The sequence below is a fragment of the Girardinichthys multiradiatus genome, chromosome 23, assembly GCF_021462225.1.
Source record: "Girardinichthys multiradiatus isolate DD_20200921_A chromosome 23, DD_fGirMul_XY1, whole genome shotgun sequence".
Taxonomy (NCBI): domain Eukaryota; kingdom Metazoa; phylum Chordata; class Actinopteri; order Cyprinodontiformes; family Goodeidae; genus Girardinichthys; species Girardinichthys multiradiatus.
The window spans coordinates 44,262,567-44,277,895 of NC_061815.1; the positions used below are offsets into that span (position 1 = coordinate 44,262,567).

The following is a 15,329-nucleotide window of genomic DNA, read 5'->3' on the forward strand; positions in this document are numbered from 1 at the left end:
ATTAGCTAATTAGGGTGTGACACCATGAGTCTGTAAAAATACTTTTTTACAGTATTCTAATTTTCTGAGACAATGAATTTTGGGTTTTCATTATCTGTAAGACATAAAAATCAAAATTGCAAGAAACAAAGGCTTGGAATATTTTACTTTATGCATAATGATTCTATATTAGTTTCGCTCACATTGCTTTCTGCTTACATTTAGGCTATAAACACCTACATGTAAGCAGAAAGCAACACTAACTGAAACATGAAAATTAAACAGTAGAATGGAAAGTCAAAGATCATAATGAGCAAAGAAACACAGCAGCAGAGACATAAAACTTGTAACGCTCAACAATTAGTGTTCCCTAAAACACTAAAGAGACAAAAATAAGTGCTTCAAGGCACACAGCACTGGAGCTCTGCACTGATTTTTCTCTGCAGTGTCTAATTCAGCAGTGAAGAGAATCAGAACTTCAGCTGTTACAACTCGTTCTGGCTCACATCAGAGAAAAAAAGCACTGTCACAGTCACTGAAAATTGACAGATGCCACAGTATTGCCACAGTACTGGGAACACTGTACACCTTATACATGTTAAGGCATAAGAAGATGTTATTTATATGGACAGTAGCTGTGTTGCAGCTTCGTACTTGTTTCAGTAAATCAGCCGATAATTTTTTGGAATAACTCGTTATTTTTTAAATATTCTGCCAAATAACTGTACTTTGAGGAAGGAATTTACAGAAAATAATTTTGACAGCTGAAAGCACATAAAGGAATCTGTATGTATGACTTGCAGCAGTTCCTGCAGAGAATTCTTGTGTTATGCGTATGTCAGTCTGTCGACTTTGTTCTTATCAAACTTGGAGAACTTGTCTATTCTATTCTCAGCTTCAGTCAGTTTGCATTTTCCTCTACTAATAATACTTTTTCTGCACTAGTAGCAGCTTATCTTTCTATTTGAATGTAGCAGAAACTTCTAAGTAAGTTTCTAAATGTCACTGGAGGATGTCTACGAATTGTTATACAAGTTCAAACTGATTGTCTTCTCCCTTTAAGACCAAACCCAAATGATCTTCTTGTTTTTCCTCGAGTACCAAAAAGCTGTTGACATTTGTGATTTTAAACCAACAGCTGTTCTATTTTTTTTCACTGTTGCATACTCAGTACTTCCCCATTTGAAAATTCTCTGCAGGTTAAATAATTAATTGCAAAACCTTTATCTCCTTAACAGATTTAATGTATAACAAGCACACAAGAAGGCTTCGGGATGGGCGTTGCGGCAGAGCGCACAACCCATTTATAGAAAGTCTGGCCTCAACGCTTCTGTGCCCTGGGTTGAGTCCTAGCCATGGTCCTAGCTGGGTTGAGTCCTAGTCATGGTCCTAGCTGGGTTGAGTCCTAGTCATGGTGACCTGTGCTACAAGTCTTCCCCACTCTTCACCATATTTTTTGGCTGCTTACTTTCAAGAAAAATGTCAAAATAAAGGCCAATAGTGCCGCAAAAAAGTCTTGAGGTTGTACAAGAGAGTTCAACAAGGTTCAACACCTATAGCTTCATGTTCCCACCAGTGCAGAGCTTGCTCAGCATTGGCAGCAGGTACTTATGAGGATGTGTGGATTTTGGATCATCACAAACTTCACGGTTAGAAGTTCAGTTGCAAAGAGTGTCCACCAAGCTCCAGGGCAGTCTACTCACGGACAACAGAAACATTTTGCTACCACTGCAGATCTTACTTAACGCTGGTAGCAAGTGAATGTGAGCATCTATACACACAGTGAAGACTTTTTAGATGAAAAGGGCAGGATTGAGACTACTTCTAAAAAGCAAAGCAGATTCTCAGATAAACCCTCCTTGTGATTGTTTGGAAGTCAACTGTCCAGAGAAGAAAATGTGTAAGCTACCCCATGAGTCCTGTATGGTATAAACAGTGAAGCGTCCTCATCCAAGGGAGTGGACTTCCTCCCAGTTCATAACAACTTCTTTCAACATTCCAGGATCTGGGTCCTGGTGATAATTGGGATCCTGGTAATGATCTGTAGATGTTGCAGCATGGCAGATTATTGTGCCCCAATGCAAAGGTGACAACAAAGCAGTTTAAATATCAGAACACTGAAGCTTTGGACCTGTGAACAAGAAAGCTCTCAGATTTTAACCTGGTGTGGTCAGTTCTCAAAAAGCAGGTGAAGAAACAGAAGCAAACAAACAGATTGACCCCAAGTCATAAATTGGATATATTTGCTAATTTAAGCCTTACTTGTACTGTTTTAGCTGTTCAGCATACAATAGATACATATTGAATGTTGAAGCAACAAAATTAAATTGCCAAATGGTCAAATCTTTGGTGCATCCATGTTCTTGTGATTTAACATTCAGTTCTGCTGTTTTCTCATTAAAAACTGAAATCGGAAAAAAATCATCTGAAAAAATGTGACTCCCAAGACAAACTTGACACATCTGAAGCTTCTTCTCCTGCAGTCACAGCAGCTTTAGCTGCTGTCACAGCATAAAAAAGAGTTTTCTGTAAATGAAGTTCTGTGATTTCTGACACTCCCTTTCACAGAAATTAGAAAACATGCAAGCTGAAGCTAATATGTGACGGGAACATTCGGCTTGAGAATCTAAAATGCTGTTCAGAGCACCAACATCCTATGTGATTTAGGTGGTGCTGCTGAGATCTGAACAAACACAGGAAATTATGACCAAAGGGCTAGATAATTTAAATAAATGTAACATCAAGCTATAGAAATAGAAAACAAAAAACCCTTTTTGTTTGGAGCTCTAATCAATACATAAGAAACAAGAAAGATACTAGGGAAAAACTGGAGGAATGCTAACAGGAATGGCTCAAATGTTGGGATCTGTTGTTCCTTCATCATTCCAGGTTTCAATCACATCGCAAAAACATTTATGCTAGCATAATTTAGTTGAGCTGAATTTAAAGTGTTACAAAGGTGTTTCACATTGTGTCACATTACAACGACTCACTTTTATGTTTTTTATTTCATGTGACAGACCAACACAAAGTAGGGCTGCGTTTCCCCTACCGTTATCCAAAGCCGCCACGCCAGCAAGGTAATAATAGTACGTTTTTACATATGATGTCATTCATTTTATTAGATCATGTCTTGATTTCTGTCCCTGCGTCGTTACTCTACTTTTTATGGCCCAACAAAACAGCGGACAGAGAGCACACAGAAAAACACTGCACCAATCAGTGTGAGACCCATTTGGAACCTCCTATTTTTACATCTTAGATAACACTGCAGGAAAAATGCATCCCATTTTGTTTTTTGACCAGACCTGGTGAAGGATCTTTGATTGCAGCTTTACTCAGCATATCAAGTCATTTATAAGGTGAGTGAAAACATGTATCTGTTGTCATTTAAATTAATAACTATTGAATCGGACAATTTGCTTATATGGATTTCTTAGATTCAGTTTAACAGCAGTCTTATATAAAGTACTGTGCACTTTAGAGTTAGTATTTTATTTATGCCAAATTTAGACAGTAAAAGTCCCAAAGGCTCACTGGCAGACTGTGAGATTCCCTCTGAACACAGGAGCACATTATTTTCCTCTTTTCATCTGGATTACATACATCAGTAAATTAACAAGTATTTGTTAATTTTCTAAAACCAACTGACTTGGATTTTATTTTTTTCAAATATTAAAGTAATTGTGTTTCATTACATGACTGAACTCAATTTAACATTTTTAATTTATGCAACTAGTGCAAATAGTAAAAGAAGTTTTTTCTAAAAAAAAAAAGTGAATAAAATTCCTGCTGAAGTTTTTGATAATTTCTCTTGTTTTCAACTGTTTCTTTTAAACAGCTGACCTGCATGACAATCATGGAAAACATGGAAATTGCTGACAACACGGGCGATGGCATGCATGACCTCATGAGTCAAGGTGCAGAAAACTAAAAATGTGCATTCCCACTAAACCTCCTCCTCTAAAGAACAATATATGTACCTATATATCGCACATATAATCAAATTAAACGAACAAAGATGGTATCAAATTTATTGTGTCAAGAGAAAAGAAAATTGCCGTTTTGGCTGTTTTTCTGTTGGCTTCCGCTGGGTTTACCTGGATATCAGCAATATATTACCAGGCTTTATGCTTATCCTGTCAGACTCGATGGGAAACATCTGTGAGCTAAAAACCGACATCTCAGACAAAGAAATTATGTCCAGTCAGTTTTATTTCGTACGGCCTCACTTTGTGAATTGTCAAATGCTGACAGATGACAAAAGTTGTAATGAACCACACTGTAATTTCAGCAAGACACAGAGGGTTTTAAAAGATTTATGTTAATGAGGGAACTGGTGGGAGTCAGGAGGCTGCGGTAGGAGCAATAAGGAACTTCTGAAAAGGGAGACAACAGGTTAGTGGCTTTTAGAGAGTCAGAAGGAAAGTCACTAAGCCAGGGGTCTCTCCGATCCTCAAGAGCTACTGCCTTGCAACTTTTAGATGCATCCCTGCTCCAACACACCTGAATCAAATGAATGGCCGACTTGCCTGGCTTTTGCCAAACTTGATGGCATGTTCAAGAAGTGATTCAATCATTTGATTCAGCTGTGTTGGAGCAGGGACGCATCTAAAAAGGTGCAGGGCAGTAGCTCTCAAGGATTGGAGCTGGGGACCCCTGCACTAAGCGTTTTAGGACAGGAGGAACTTGATCCAGGGGATAACGGATGAAGATGATGACACCACAACAGGTTGCAATGGAGCAGGGACTAGTGTTGATTTTAATCATTGCAGGGACGTCTGACATATTGTCAGGAATCTATCTGAAATCCAGGGGACAGGCAAGGGTCATACACAAGAAGGCGTTACTTACAAATCAGGATGTTGGGCAAATCTCGGAGGTCGGGGCACAGAGGAAAGGTCATTGTCCAGACATCAGAAGCTCTGCAGAACTCACACAAGGGCAAGGCAGGATAGTCCAAAGCACAGAAACAAAGTTGTAACAAAGAAATCAGGCAAGGGCATGGAAGGACATCTACTGGCAATAATCTGGCAGAGAGCAATGGGCAGAAAAGTGTTTAAACAGAGCAGCTCACAGGTGAGTGAAATGAGACTGACTGCTGTACTGCTGTGGAGCAGGTGGGCATGGTAGAAACATGGGAGCAGAAAGGCACTAATCATGACAAAAACATGAAGCCTAACGAGTTAAATGATGCATAAAGGCATGAGTTCTTATGCAAATGTACTTTTATAAATACGTTCAATTTATTTGTATTATATCATCAGCCGTGGCTCCAAAATTCTGGAACAATTATATTAATTGTTTCATAATTAATATATTTATGGAACAATTGTCTGATATATTAAATACCAGAAATGCTTCTTCATCTGCTGTTTTAAGTCTGTCTTACACACTTATTTCCAGTGGCTTTTGACGCAATGAGAGTTGGTTTGTTGTTTTTTATTTTATTATACTTCAGTATTTGTTTTTTTCTGTTTTGAATGCTATTTGCTGTATTTTATTATAATTATTTGTGTCTTGGTTGACCTGTTTCAGCACTAAACAGCACGTTGGCTAAACAATAGTTTTTTTAATGTGCTTTATAAATAAATGCGATCTTCATCACACTGCTTCCAGTGTGTGTGTGTATATATATATATATATATATATATTGTTTTTGTATTTAGGAGATGTTCATGGAAGAAAGCAGCAACACAGATATGTGACTATTTATCTCGGACTGGTATGCACTCTCCTTTTGGCTGGAAACATTGGACAGGTTTGCTACTGTGAGTAAATTTCGTGGCATCACAAAAACCTTTTATTTTATTTTATTTTTTATGTTTTGTGACAAACATGCAACTAAAAGTATAATGCCATTGTAAAATATTTATGAGCAATGCTAAATACAAATTTGAAAAACATATGTTCCCAAAAAGAGGGCAAAAACTACTTACTTTTGACAGATTTTGGTTCCCATGAATTCTTTTGCTTTCACTTCACAAATATGCAGTACTTTGTGTTGGTCAATCACATAAAATAAATTAAATTTAAGGTGTAATATGAACAAAATATGAAAACGTTTAAGGGGTATGAAAACCTTTGCAAGGCGGTATAGATGGCTTCTTTCAGATGCTTTTGTTTTTTCCCCTTTTAATGAACAGAGTGCAAACCATCTGGAGACATACTGCAGGACCACCTACTGATCTTATGTGACTCCAGGCAAACATCACTTATTATCTGAATGTCTCCTGGTTTAAAAAACCTATAAACAGCCTTGTTAAAATCTGGTGCAGCTGTCAGTAATCAAAAATGATAAACAGCTGTCTGCTGTAACTTTTAGAAGATAGGATTTTGTTGTGTTTATTTGGTGCATTATTTTCATCCTTTTCATTCCTTTGGATTACATAGATCAGTGCATTCAATGGATGATGAGGAATTTTCTGCATCAGTCCACTTGTTTTGATTGTTTTTGGAGCTGATTATACCTGCTAAGATATTAAATGCATTGTTAATCACATAACAAGAAAACAATCTTTCCCAAAGAATATGCTCCATGTTGACCTGCTTACACATTGCTTCTGTGTTTTGAAGGAATCTCACAGCCTGCCAGTGAACCTTTGTGTCTTTTACAGCTTTCCATTTACAAGTTAATAATTTAAGTGTATTTGTGTTGACACTAAGTTCTGTGGAGTCAGGAATCAGTTGATGCTGCTTTACTTGTCTCATGTCATGTTGTGAGGTAACATAATTAGCACCATCATCAGCAAACATATTCATTGCCTATCTCTTCTGATCACCTGGGAGAGCACTGGATGATCTCACTCTGTTTTTGTTTGCATTTTTAAGAAGGTAACTGATAAATGATCAGCTAGAACAGATTTAAATGTGAACACTCACTGAAAGCTGTGTACTTGTGACTGAATCAGTCAGAATGCACATTGGTGTCTGGTTTGAAAAAGATCAGTTTGTTCTGATGTTAATGACAATGTGATTTTATGGCAAAAATACTACAGCTTAAGCAACAATCTAAACAAACACACCAATTATGTATCCTGGTAATCCACTGATCAAAAACATAAAAAGTAAATTTTAGTTTTGCAGTAGCATAATGCCGTACTAAAAACTAAGAAAAATCAAACTTTTAATGTGTTTACATTTATTTAGAGGGAATAAAACAGTCACTTTTCTCCCACAAAATAACTAGTGCCACAATTATTGGCACTACTAATGTAAAGTCTGGGTTCTGAGATGGCATTGGATGAAGGTTGATTGGGTCTGGCAAACCAATACTGTGTTGGGCTGCCATATGTTTTGGATCATTATGCTGCTGAAAGACCCAATAGCCCCTGTTCCACCGAAAGCCCCAGGATTTAAAGCCACAGGATTTGTTATACTCGGGTAACAGGAATCTCGTACGTTCTTTTCCGATGCAAAGGACCATTTTTAAATCTGCCTAATGACGTATGGGGAAGTTGTGAAGGAAACTCCAATACAAATTAATTCCAGTAGAAGGCATTACTCCTTACCCATATACAGTTTTCCTGCAGAAACTACCAGATTAAGATATCTTGCTACTGCAAAGAGTTCATAGTGACATGCACTCTAAGAAGGTCCCTAGGGTCTTTGAAAAGAAACAGGCCCATAGCATCACAGAACCTCCATCATACTTATCAGTGGGGACAAGGTGCTTTACAACATATTCATCTTTTATTTCACACCTGACCCACCTGCAATGTTTGAAGCACAAACATATTAGTCACATGTTTTCAGAAAAAAGTCCAAGAAGCAATTGACAAACTCCACATGTTTACGTTTGTGATGGTCTATGAAAAAAATTCAGGTGCCTTTATTTGAAAGGGATTATTAGGGGTAAGTTACACCTGTACTCAAATTAAAAGCTCTTTTAAAAACAATGTGCTGCTGCAATAAAAGATCCGTTTATTTTAAGGCTTTTCTGACATCTTTAGAAGGGGTGCCAATGAATGCAGTGGGTGCTATAACTGTTAAATTAGCTGGCAGTGTTGCCTGATATTAACATTTCATTAATCATTCCTGTAAACATTCCTGTGTTCTTTCAATATGTGTGAGATTGCATTTAGAATACTTCTACAATAGCTTTAATGTCAAGTTTTGCACTAAAAACAAGTATTCAAAATACTTCATCAAACGTTATGATTCATATTTGTTTTTATTTCACAGACAGGATTAACCATTCTGCACCAACACCCAAATACAGCGCTCTGACGGAAAACCAAAATGACGTCCAGACTGTGGAAACCGACTGATCACAGAGTGAACAGAATGCCTTATTTGTAGAAAAGCATCAATTAGAGGTCCTGCTGAGGAACCTGACAGAATACAATGAGCAATTACAGCAAAGTTACAGATCCCAGACACCTGAAAGAGACAAGTTGGGGTCCAGTTTGGAGAATGTGACAAACAACAGAAACCAACTCCAAAGCAGCTTAAAAACAGGATGTGGCCAGTCAAAAGCAAGCTAGGAAGAGCTACAGAGGAGTTCTGAAGACTTACAAAGTGGTTATTATAACCTTACTGCAGATTTAGCCCTGTTAAGCACCAAATACAAAATCATGCAAAGGAAAAATGAAGGATTACAAACACAATTGTCTGATAAAGCCAAGAGAGATCAATTAGAATGCAACTCTCTTTACTGTGGAAGAAGGACCAGCTGCAGGAAGGCCATGTGATGCTAAACAAAAGCAAAATTCAAATTGAGACAACCTACAGTTCACTTTGGAAAAAGAAAGAGTTATTTCAAACAAGCTATGATAAGCTGATGAAGGAAAAGAAGGATTTACAGACAAGAGGCAAAAATTTGACCAGCTCCACAGACCCGTTTAAGACCCGTTCAAGACTGAACTAAGCGGTAAGGGCTTTCTTAGATTTTTTTTAAAGCACATGTTTGTTTGAGTGTCAAAATCAGCTTCATTCATTTCACATGCTTTCTGTATACAGATATCAAATGTAAGGCAAGGCAAGTTTATTTATATAGCACATTTCAGTAGCAAGACAATTCAAAGTGCTGTAGATAAAAAAAAAAAGAAAAAGAGACATAATAGGAAAAGTACATTGCTGTGGCATAAAGGTAATTTAAATAATTAAATAGAATAAGAAATGACTAATTAAAAAGACGATAATAAAAAGATTTAATTAAAATTTTATAATAAAATTATTGATAAGAAAGTGAAAGGAAAATTGGACTGAAAACGTAACTAATAATGTTTAGATGGCACAGTCAAAGGCCACTCTGAACAAATAAGTTTTTTATCTTGATTTAAAGCAACTTAGGGTTTCAACGCTTTTACAGTTTTCTGGGAGTTTATTCCAGATTAGTGGAGCATAGGAACTAAAAGCTGCTTCTCCATGTTTGGTTCTGGTTCTGCAGAGTAGATTTGAGCAAGAAGACCTGAGAGGTCTGGGTGGTTGATACACTGACAACAAGTCTAATGTATTTTGGTGCTAAGCCATTCAGTGATTTACAGACTAACATAAGTATTTTAAAGTCTATTCTCTGAGCTACAGGGAGACAGTGTAGGGACTTTAGAACCGGGGTGATGTGCTCCACTTTCTTAGTTCTAGTGAGGATGCGGGCAGCAGCGTTCTGGATCAACTGCAGCTGTCTGATCGACTTTTTAGGCAGGCCTGTGAAGACATTGTTGCAGTAATCAATTCTACTAAAGATGAACACATTAATTAGTTTTTCAAGGTCCTGCTGAGACATTACTCCTTTAATCCTAGAGATGTTTTTTAGGTGATAGAAGGCCGACCCAGTTACTACCTTTATGTGCCTCTGAAGGTTCAAGTCTGAGTCCATCACTACACCCAGGTTTCGAGCCTGATTGGTGGTTTCTAGCTGTATTAACTGAAGCTGTGTGCTAACTTTTAAACGCTCTTCCTTTGGTCCAAAAATGATAACAGTTTTGTTTTGATTCAGTTCAAGAGAGTTTTGGCACATCCACCCATTGATTTCTTCTAAGCATTTACCCAGCGCTTGAACGGGTTCATAGTCACCTGGTGACAACGTAACGTATAGCTGTGTGTCGTCTGCATAGTTATGATAACTTACGTTGTTGTGTATTAAAATCTGAGTTAGGGGGAGCGTGTATATTGAATAGGAGGGGCCCTAAGATGGACCCTTGGGGAACACCACATGTGATTTTTGTGCTCTCTGATGTAAAGTTACCTACTGACACAAAAACGTCCCTGTCTTTCAAGTTGGATTTAAACTAATCAAGTGCTGTACCAGAAAGGCCGACACAGATTTCCAGGCGCTCTAATAAAATAGAATAATCAACAGTATCGAATACTGCAGTAAGGTCCAATAATACCAGCACTGTGGTTCTTCCACAGTCTGCATTTATACGGATGTCATTGAATAACTTGACAAGAGCAGTCTCTGTACTGTGGTGAGCAGGAAGCCTGACTGGAAGACATCGAAGCGGTTGGACGTTGTTAGGAATTTGTTTAACTGCTGAAACACAGCTTTTTCAATAATCTTACTGATGAAGGAGAGGTTTGATATAGGCCTGTAGTTCTGCAGTAGCAGCTTGTCCAAGTTGCTCTTTTTCAATGGAGGTTTGATAATTGCTGTTTTCAGGGCCTGGGGGAAAACACCTGACAAAAAGGATGTGTTTATTATTTGTGTTAAATCAGGTGTTATTACAGGCAAAGCTTTCTTAAGGAAAGCTGTGGGTAAAACACAGAGACAGCAGGAAATAGAGCTTAGTTGCTGTACGATTTCTTCTAAGATTTTGTAGTTTATTTGGTAAAATTGGGACATTTTGTCAAAATCAGTTCTAGTTGGAGACAACTTTGGTATTGGAGTTGATGTGGATGTGCTGACTGCCCCTCTGATCTTTTGGGTTTTTTCAGTGAAGAAGTTAGCAAATTAGTTGCAGGCCATGGTAGAGTGGAGTTCATGTGCTACAGTTACAGGAGGGTTAGTTAACCTGTCGACCGTGTTAAATAAGGCACAAGGCAAACATGCATATTTTTATTTCAAAGTAAAGTAGCTGACTAATCTGGGTGTAAGGTGTTCAGTGTATTAATTAGAGTGACAACCTAGGGGAGGAAACTGATGCTCTGTAGCACAGACTCGAAGGTAAGAGTCTTAACAGAATTTTGTCCACAATGTTTGGGGTCCACAGAGATGTTAGCTGCTCTTTTCCTGACCCTTGACTTGTACAAGTCCTGGATGGAGGAAGGTCACCCCTGATGATCCTCTCTGCAGACCTGAGTGTTGTTGCAGTCAGGATCTGTCCTGTTTAATGGGTGAGCCCAACCACACAGTGATGGATGTGCACAAGACAGACTGAATAATGGCAGTGTAGAGGATGACCAGCTGCTCATGTGGCAGGTTTCTACTTCTTGAGTTGAACATTTCAGGTCTGGAGAAAAGGTGAATCCACAATGATCCACAGCAGACAGTGATGCTGAGAATGGTGAGAGGAGGAGAGTGTGAGTGGTGTTCTCCAGAAGGGCACCGTTATCTCCACTGTGTTGAATGAATTCAGCTTCAGGTGGTTTTGACCACACTGGTGGACCAGCCGATCCACCTCCTGTCTGTATGCAGACTCATCATTGTCCTGGATCACATCAATAACAGTGGTGTCATCTGTAAACTTCAGGTGTTTCACTGACAGATTTGTTGAGGCACAGTCATTGTGTACATGGAGAAGAGGAGTTGTGAGAGAACACACCCCTGCAGGTGTTGATAGTTCCTATGACGGAGAATATGTTTCTCAGCCTCACCTACTGCTTCTGGTCAGTCAGTAAGCTGGTGATCCACTGACAGGTGGAGGCCAGCACTGTGAGCTGGTGAGCTTCTGGTGAAGGATGTGTGAAGTGAATGTGATGAAGGCCGAAGTAAAGTCCTCAAACAGGATCTTGACATACGTCCCTGGATGGTTAAGGGGGTGCAGGATGAAGTTTAGTTCCAATTTGACCGCATCCTCCACCAACCTGTTTGCCCTGTAAGCAAAATGCAGGGGCTGCTAAAATGTAGTTGCTAAAAGGTTTCATGACCACAGATATCAGGGTGACAGCCCTGCAGCCATTTAACCCTGTGATGGTGCATTTCTTTGGGACTGGGATGATAGTGGAGTGTTTTAATGCAGATCTTTTGTGGCAACAGGGATCAGAGGGGAAGGGGGTGGTTGCTGCAGGAAGACGTCATAGGTGAGAGTTTACAGAGTTGTTAGTGGGGGTAGGAGTTGGTTATTTTATATGGGTGGGAGGTGTAAATGGCTGTTTTTCAAGCCTGAAAACCTGTTCTGGTATTAGTAACTTTTGAGATTTAAAACGTTTCTCCATTTTTAGAGCTGACCTGTCCAACACCTTGGAGGTTGATTGAAAACAGGTTGAACAGAAAACAGAAGAGCCTGCATCATTGAGGGGGCGGACCTGTTGATTGTAAACAGTCATGAAGAACAGGTGAGAGTAACGAGTAAAACCTGTATCAGAAATACCTTTAGCCAGAACCTCTGACATCCTTTGTAACTTTCAAAGTTTCCTCAAACTGTGTTTTAGAGAATCTGTAATCAGTCAAATAAAAAGTCCAGACCAAGTTTGTGAGCAGATTTTCATGCTTGGTTCAGTCTAAATTGATCCTAATCCCAAAGGGCACTGGAATGGTTTATATGTACATATAAAAAAAAAAAATCACACATAAGAAGTGTGAAAAATTTATCTAGTCTCATCACTGCAATAGTACAGAGTCATTGCTGGAACCTTAGCAGATCAAGTTAGTCACTGAGGCAAAACGTAAACAAAATAATAATAATAAAGACATTGCAAATTCAGAAATTGGAGGGAGACCGTTGACTTGATGAAGAACCTGACACTACAACATATTTGTTTAGGTGGTGCTTCTTTATCTGTGCAGGATTTTGCTTATGGAATGCTGAAAAACGGGCAAAATGCTTGGATTGGTCTTACTGACAGCCTCAAAGAGGGGGTTTGGATGTGGGTAGGTGGGACCCCAGTCACCACGAAGTAAGTATAACTTTCAAGAAAAACAATATCTGACAGTATAAAATATAATGCGAAGATATTTCATGGCTGGTACATTAAGTTAAGTTTGAGACCTGGAACCGCTGCACACCAATCACAATCACCAAATTCCAAGATTCAAACGTTTTCAGTTTACACATGCCATCTCCTGGTACCTGTTACCTCTGCTAGCAACAGAGGTAATAGGAGACTTTCGTTTTACTGCCAAGACTCTCCAGCTCCTCCAGGGGGATCTGTAGTCATTTCCAGAAAACTTACGTCAATCTCTTGTATCTTGGACCTTGTTCTTTTGGTCACAATCTATGTCTCATAATTATGGGTGGGGATTGGACACCAATGGACCATTAAGTTGAGAGCTTTCAGCTTAGCGGCTGCTTTAACCATGACTGAAATGCCCTTATTACTTCAGACGAAGACCCAGAGCATCTGCCCATTCTAACTTTTACGGAAGAACGAGTCGACAAGATATAATGTATGAATTCCTCCATATTAGATTTTATTTAACAATCAAACTTGCATTCCATAGACAACCAATGCTTCTGGTAATAATTATGATCTGTGCTGAATCTTTAAAAATAAATCATCCAATTTCGAAACTAGGTCCTAGCTTAAAGGTTAAATAGTTTTTTGTCTGACTAAAACCTTCAACAAATAATCTTCTGTAAGTTTCTTATCTTGTCTCAATGTGTCTGGATTATGATGGAAATGCTTTAAGTAAGCTCGGTAATTACAGGAGGAATCCACACAGTACTAGATGTATCCAGAAACAATCAGAACAAAACATCAAGTTTCATTTCTCTTTGTTTCACAGTTTAGTTAAGTTAAATCTTCCATTTTTGCTGCTTTTATCAGGTACTGGCTGCATGGACAACCCAACAACCACAAAGGAGAGCAGGACTGTGGAGAGTTAGTGCACAAAGAGTTGGCTGGAAAATGGAACGATGACAGCTGTTTTGCTGAACAATTATGGATCTGTGAGAAATAAAACCATAAAGGTTGAAACAAATTTTATTTACTTCATCATGTTTTAATTTTAGGAATATTTTTATAGATAATTATATAGCAGATAAAATTACTGCTGTTTCATATGTAACACAATGTTTGCAACAAGTGTAAGAGGTCCAGTTTTACACTTTTTGTCAGGGTGGTTACACTAATAAAGTGTGTTGTCTGCTGAAATCAGTCTTTGTGTCTTGCTGTTTTTATTTGTTGGTAGAGTTTTTTGTTGTCTCACCACCAAGGCTTTCATCTCCACATCTGCTGTCCTGCCCTGTCGGGATCCCCCCATTCTTTCACCACTGTTTTTTTCTCACATCCGCTGCCACTTGGTGCTGTTTTCCAGAAACATCAAATTTCTTTTGATTCTATACAGACAACTGCCAGGTTTATTTTCCACTGAAGTGCATTGCTAAATGCTCTGACCAGCCTCTTTTCTTGACTGCTGGGCTTACATCAGGATAATTATGGCACTGTTTTTTTATGATAACTGAAGTCCTGCCATTGAGGCACAACAACACCAGCAGGACCAACCTCATATGAGGAAACCTTTATTACAGATTTGGGTGAAAATAGACCCTTCCCTTGAACTTGATAATGAGGTAAATGACATGGTTCCTGCTTTTTCCAGCCTAATTCAGATGAAGCATATTTAGTCTAAATGAAGGTTTCATTTTCAGTTTTCATCCAAACATCAAACTGTTCTTTTATATCTTTACATATTGATGACTGCAATGGTTTTCTTGTTGGAATTTGTCCCTCCCCAATGTCTCACAACTGTCGTAAAGTGTCGCAACTCAGTTTTTACAAGAAAACAAAATAACATTTCACTGGCTTCCATTTAATTTCCAAACTCATTAAGATTCTTAGTATTTCAGTGTTTTATTGGTTGCACTATCCTGCTCCCCCAGGTAAGTAGAGTGGATTTTATTCACATGTTTCCAAAGACACAATTCAATCTTTAATATCAATCTCTAATATTAACATTTTGGAGTGGCCCAGCTAGAGTCCTGACCTAAGTCTGGATCTGTGGAAGAAGTTGAAGATTGGGGTGATGGTAAGAAGGCCTTCCAAACATACAGACTTGAAGGCCATTACCAAAGATTAATTGTCAAATTACCAGTTGAAACATGCAAAAAGCTGGATGGCAATTACAAGAAGGGTTTGATTGCTGTAATGCCAATACTTTGCAGTGTTTACTGGAAAGACAGCCACTAACCTAGAGTAACTTTAGATCCATAGGACAGTTTGATTAAAGCAACATTTAAACACAGAAAATAAAGTTGTATGGCTTTTACAAGATCACACCAGGCTTTGTTGATCTGTGTCCACTTCCA

At 38.5% G+C, this 15,329-nt stretch overlaps 1 long non-coding RNA gene across 1 annotated transcript; it reads left to right on the forward strand.

Annotated features, from left to right (window-relative positions):
* Positions 1–4,646: 4,646 nt before the first annotated feature.
* On the forward strand, positions 4,647–12,881 carry LOC124860860. Its single transcript, XR_007036468.1, has 5 exons — positions 4,647–5,058; positions 5,649–5,750; positions 8,164–8,851; positions 12,304–12,417; positions 12,869–12,881. It is a non-coding gene; the product is annotated as an uncharacterized LOC124860860 (long non-coding RNA).
* Positions 12,882–15,329: the final 2,448 nt, after the last annotated feature.